The sequence below is a fragment of the Paralichthys olivaceus genome, chromosome 2 (assembly GCF_024713975.1).
Source record: "Paralichthys olivaceus isolate ysfri-2021 chromosome 2, ASM2471397v2, whole genome shotgun sequence".
Taxonomy (NCBI): Eukaryota; Metazoa; Chordata; class Actinopteri; order Pleuronectiformes; family Paralichthyidae; genus Paralichthys; species Paralichthys olivaceus.
The window spans coordinates 3,419,947-3,426,333 of NC_091094.1; the positions used below are offsets into that span (position 1 = coordinate 3,419,947).

At 43.1% G+C, this 6,387-nt stretch overlaps 1 long non-coding RNA gene across 1 annotated transcript; it reads left to right on the top strand.

Moving 5' to 3' along the window:
• Positions 1-2,757: 2,757 nt before the first annotated feature.
• On the top strand, positions 2,758-4,716 carry LOC138411403 (uncharacterized). The gene is made up of 3 exons (XR_011244041.1): positions 2,758-2,947; positions 3,754-3,814; positions 4,366-4,716. It is a non-coding gene; the product is annotated as an uncharacterized lncRNA (long non-coding RNA).
• Positions 4,717-6,387: the final 1,671 nt, after the last annotated feature.

The window sequence follows — 6,387 nt, forward strand, 5'->3', positions numbered from 1 at the left end:
TAAAGGATTTAATATCAAAGTCAAATCTAGAACATGTTGATTTTGACCATTTTGCTTCTGTCTCTTGTGATTGTTTTTCTCCGTCCTCGAGTCCAGAGGTTGTAAACACACAGTTTAAGTCACACAGTGACTCATTATTACACAAACTGTTGTAAACACGTCTCACAGACTCACATCAACTGTGCACAAAAACCTTAAGAAGGTAATTGGATTAAAAATTTGTTAAGGGGTTGAAATGTAATTGCAGATATAAACTGATCTTTATGAGCCAAAAAGGAAACTCAGAACAAAAAGTTAAAAGTTTAATCGGGAACATGTTTTAAATGATATTCTGGTTCGTGTTAGTCACTTTGGCTGCGCTGGTGCCTCACACTGCACATGTCTCTTATCAGAGAAGACGAGCAGGGACCATGTGTGTCAGGGACGGAGAAACACAAAGTCAGTGCAGCTTCATCTGACTCAAAACCTCCTTCACGACCAGGGGTACAAACACGTTCATAATCAAACACATGCAATACGACCACAGTCGTAAAACTGATAAAAGTGAAATTGCATCTTCACTGGATCTCCTCTGAGTTTAGTGACATCACTGTCGAAGCCATAACGCACAACAGAACGTTAATGGGCCTAAATATATTTTGTTATATGTTGTGTTACATGTAAAACTAACTTAATATAACATTAAATATAATAATATAAATGTAATACCGGTGTTCCAGCTGCTGTATTGACACATGATGATCACATTTCTGCAGAGGCTCTTGTGCGTCATTAAGAAAAAGGAAAAATCAACCCCCCCCCGCAGATGGAAGCCTCACATCGAGCTTGTGTTGTCGTGACCTCGGAGCATCGTGCCGTTTGCTTGTTGGTCGCCTGCTCTTGTCATGAAACCTTTGTGGACGAATGTTGCGTGATGCAACTTAATTTCCCACCGAGATGATTGAGTCAAGCTTGTTTTGTGGACGCAGGAGGAATCTGGGCAGGGAGCTGAAAGTGAGTCACCCATCAGGGAGCTCATTCCTTCCATACATAGTTTTTATTGGTTCCTCTGGATAATAAGAGGATGACTGGCACATTGATTTGTAGCTCAGGTACTAAACATGTAATCCAGTGGAGGCTGTTGTTGACGTGACAGCTTGAAATTAATCGAAAAAGTCCATTTAAAAAACGTATTTTACAGTTTTGTTTGTGTTTAATGTAAATGTCATCAGGTGCACTTTGGTGGGGACTGAAGAACCAGAGGACCGAACCACCAAACCGTCCAATTAGGAGGAGGCCCGCTCTCTCCGCTCACGCTACCCCTGTCATTATGACGTCATTGGGCTTTTACTGCTCTGTCGAGTTACTGGCTGAGATCTCGTGATGTGGCAACACAAAGAGCAGCAGCTGGTCAGACGATCTCACAGGTTGTAAACAACCTCGGAATCCAAACCGTCACAGAAACCGTGGGATGATGTCGTGTGCTGCCTTCACTTGCGTCATGTCACTTGTGTAAATCTGGCTTCGGGGTAAATGTCTGTTTCGAGTCAAAACGGACCAAAAAAGCACCGTAAGCATTGCGGCTGTAGAACCCACCGTGTGATTGACAGCTAGCTCCGTCCAACGGGTGCAGGTGGGCGTGCTGTGTCCGCAAAGTTTCAGTCAAGCTCCACCCCCCCCCCTTTTCTTAAAAACCAAGATGGCGCTGGATAAAAACTCGAACGTTCCAAGCGGCCGCTCACAAAGCGATGGGTGACTTGTTCTGGGCGTGTCCGTCTATCATGAGCCGCAGCTCTCTGCACCCCCCCCCCCCAACAGGTTTTGGATGAATCCATGTTATAACTCTCAAACGGAACGTTCTCGTAAATAAAGTGGAGCGGTTGTTTATCACACATTTACCAGAGGTCAGATTGAGGTATAGAATATTTATGTCGGGTCGATTTTTATTGACGCCGGTGGTGAAGACAGCAACTCCCATGATCCCTCGGCCGAAGTTACACATTGTACCTTTCAGCAGAAAATAAGAAATAAATCAAAATCTTAAAAGAAAATATTTAAAAGGTTGAAAAGCGCGATCATCACTGACAGCAGAAACGTTCTACCTCCCTGAGTTTACCTCTGAGGGCAGGTAGGAAACATGTGGAGGCTGTTATCACCGCTGCCCGCCTCTGGTACCCTGATGGAAAATGACCTTCATCTTCAAACTCTCCTTGAAGCTCCTGAAAGGACGAGCTGGCGCTAACCAGCAGCAGATATCACAAACAGCCGGGCGTCAAATCACAGAAGACTGTGAGTGTCCTGGTAAGATGTTGGGACACCGTTAGCCTCTCCGGCAGCTTCAACACGTGGCCGTGGCACAATCTTTAATCCTGTAACAGGGTCCAGTCGTGGCACGTTCTGTGTCTGACGTACAGCTGCTCTCTGTCCGTGTGGATGTGTATTAAGTATCTGTGTACTGTGTTTACTCTGTGAGCATCAGCAGAACGCAGTCAGGAGTCCAGGTGCTGGAGATACGAGGTGCAGATAAGCTTGCGATGCCGTTGCGTGACACTGAACAGCCCATAACTCACACATGCTCACACACCCCGAGCATCTGTTGCACATTTGCAGCGTGCTCTCGGCCTGCGTGGAGCCCTCTGCATGTGCTTCTCTTGTCTCTCTTATGCAGAATGGACCTTTTCCAATCACTGCTGCCCCCCCACCCCCACCCCTCTCTCTTTCTCTTTCTCTTTCTCCCCTCTTCCCTTCATCAGCTGTCCTTTGTTTCCTCCTGTTTCCTCTTCTTCATACCTCAAACCAACAGACTTTTATCCGAAGCCGCAGGGACGGCAGATTACAGAGGCTTTTATTTTCGGCTGGTGTCACCGGGGTGTCTTTTATCAAAGTCTGCAACGCCGCAGAGACGATTCAGCGGATACGAGGGATGTTTTTGAAGGAACTGTACAAATTCATCTGCAGTTTGTTATGGGTAAGCGTTACCTTGTGAGAACTTGGGGAAAACCACAAGTCGCAACGAGAACTCAGGAAGTCTGTGAAAATTGCGTTACACAGGTTTCCAAACTGCTGACGTCATCAGTTGAATCCACACACCTCCTGCCTCTCTCTCTCTCTCTCTCTCTCTCTCTCTCTGTCTTATGATAATAATTATAATTATAATTATAATAACATAAAGAAAGACTCTTACCTGGTTGCTTGAGCTATTGTTGTTTCTTTTATCCTTTTCTTTTGCCCTTAGATTTAAACGATGTATTATTTTATTTGTCTTTGGTTTTAGGTTTTGCATTTCGTCGTTTCCTGTCTTTGATTAAAAATGACATGGTTCTTATTTTTGCTTGACGTTTCGTTTCCTTCTTTTAATCTGTGTACTTTGTGAAGTACTTTGTGAAGTACTTTGTGAAGTACTTTGTGAAGTACTTTGTAAAGTTATTTATTTTACAATCAGCTGTAAATAGTATGATCGTGTGGATCCTCGTCACCTCGTTATTGTGCCTCTTTAATTTTCTACCATTACTACACGTGAACTGCATCAAAGAAGACTCACACACACACACACAGACAGACACACAGACACTCACACACACACACAGACACACACGCCTGTCAGGAAACGCTACATGACCTTGTCTTGAATATCCCTCCGTTGCTGGTTTCATTCATCTTCCCACTGTGAGGGAAGTGGTTTCAGTCTGAGGGGTTTGTAAGGTTGTTGTCTTTTGTTACTGAAGAAGGAGACACACAATGAATTCACTAACAAAGTCCATTCGTCTCTCACAGATCTGTAGGAGCCTGCAGACCCGTCTGTGTGTGGGCGCGCTGGTTACAACCTCCGACATTTGTGGGTTTGCACACAATCACATTTTTCTGATTAATAAAAGTATAAAAAGTAAATAAAGGTTAATAATATCAATAATAAGTTCGAGGTCTCCTGCATTTTAGAGTCTCTTCAGAGCAAAGTAGATTTAATTGGTCAAACATTCTGACGTCCATCGTCACTAATTACGGTGCAAAAACAGCGTCAAGTGAATGAGAGATGTGGATTTCAAAAGATTTTAGATCCAAGATAAACACTCAAACATCAGCAAATCACTTTGTCAGGGGTCAGTGAAAGATCATCTTTTTGGTAAAATACAGACAAAGTCATATTCTTGCGTTGTCTGACAAACAGACTCAGGATCATCTGTGCAGTTCTCACACTTGTTTAGAAAAACAGAATTATCAGTGTTCGCCATTTAACTAACAGGCTGTGAAAGATTATTCCCACTGTGTCATATCACAGGCCTCATTTCTATGAACTGCAAATTGCCTCTTAGCCTCTGGGCAAGTACGCTGTTGTAATAACGTGCAAATAAAAGTGCAAAGCATTAGCATTTGATTTATTCTTTGCAGATGCATGGGCCGCAGATAACAGGAGGTTTTCCTAAATGAAACGATGGAGAGACTACAGGCCTCTGGTTGACTTCTGGTGAAACACCACAACAATGAAGCAAGCACTTCACCCTCCGACCCCCCGCGACCACATCAGCTTCCAACTGTGTGTATCTGTGGAGTTAAGTGTGTGCTAACAAAGTGTTTAGAGGCCGTCTGTCAGCAGCTGCTCACGTCTGCGGGCTAAATACAAAGTCTGTCGGCAGCTTTGCTTTTTAATAATCTGCCGAAATGACGGGCGCATGGGCGTTGAAAATCACATTTCCTTAAACATGCAGAGGTGCAAATGAACCGCTGAGTAATTTATGCGTATCTCTGGTGGTCAGATGCATTCGTGATTTACAGTTTAGATAAGTTCTGAGGTTCTTCCTCTGATTATTGATCTGTTATTAACTTGATGTGTGTTTTTTCTTCTTTTAACAGGAAATCTGAAGAATTTCCTGAGCTTTGAGACGAGGGAATATTTTTTCTTTAAACACTCTCGACGAGCGTGCAGAGCTTTTTATGGCTGTTAATAACTTTTATAATTATATTGTTTTTTTGGACACCAACTCCCTGAACGCCGCATAGTTCACTGAGTTGTTTATATTTTTTCCATCATCCTGTTTTTTTTCAACAACAGTTGCATAACTCTTATTTTTAATTGATAAAATACTGTGCAATGACATTAAGTCTTCTACTGTAAATGCAGCTAGTATGTCTTTTTTGTTTGCATTTTTTTTTGTTCCTTCACATTTTATTTATCCCACATCCTTCACACAACAGCGTGGACACCCGACCGGAGACATTTCAAATGTCTTCCAATGTTTGTTCCAACACGTTTGCTCAGATGTCTACTTCATCTTTTGCACTGAATGTTGTTGAACATCAGGGGAAGACAAACTGACGCTGATTCACGTGCAGCTTCCAGGAAATGTGCAGGGCTCTGAAACGTGCAGTCACCAAGGAGAAGATTCTGGAGCTTTTGTGGCTCGTCACATGAATTCATGTTCCGGAGTCTCACAGCAGACCTGGTGCTCAGGTTCTTTTCCAGGTGTCTTCCTCTCAACAGAGCAGCCGCCACTCGAAGCCTCGGCAGTGCCAGACAGAGGCGGCAGCTCCATAACTTCACGTCCCTCTTGTTCTAATTCCACCACAGCTTTACTCTGCCCAAACCCATAAAAACACTGTGGCCGCAAAACATCTACATTAAAATTACAACCAGGCTTAAAGTGGAGGCCTGACATCACTGGAGGGATTCCATCACTGCTCAACGTGTGGGGAGGGAAGCAAATTAAAATTGTGCATCTCTTAATCAACTCAGTGATTCAAAGTTAACATGTCTTAACCAGGAAAAACACAAAAACAACCTCATGTGATATATATTCAGTTTAATTTCCTCTGTGCTACTGATTCAATCACCAACAATAATAAAATAACATAAGCACTGAACAGATGCATCGCAGTGGAGGGTGAATGTATAAAACAGATTTGTGGGCTGGACGTTGACATGGTTCTTGCTACAAAGTGCGTTATGTATTATTTAAACCATAATGGATTGAGCAAATGGGTATCGAGCTGCTTTTTAAAAGTGTTTGCAGATTGCACGTCTTAGGAAGCGAGTCCAAAGTGTAGAAGCTATAACCCCGAAAGAACATTGGTCTTTTGTCTTGAGCCAGGAACGACCAATAAACCCTGATCACAGGACCTCAGGTTTCTGTTGTTATATGGCTGCAATAGCTCTTCGATGGAGGCAGGTTCCTGCTCATGCATGACTCTGAGCATTATTAAAAGAATCTCCATTTGCACTTTGATAGGAAGCCAATGCAAAAGAGAAATGTGGATTTACGTCACAATGAGGCCTTTTAAAACCAGTTATATTTGGTTCTTAGATTGTTTTCTGAGACGGGTGAAGCCCGGAGGAAATGAACAGATGTTTATTCATCTCCATCTCCGCTACGGACACGTTGGCCTGAGCCATTGTTTCTCTGCTGGTAAAAGAAA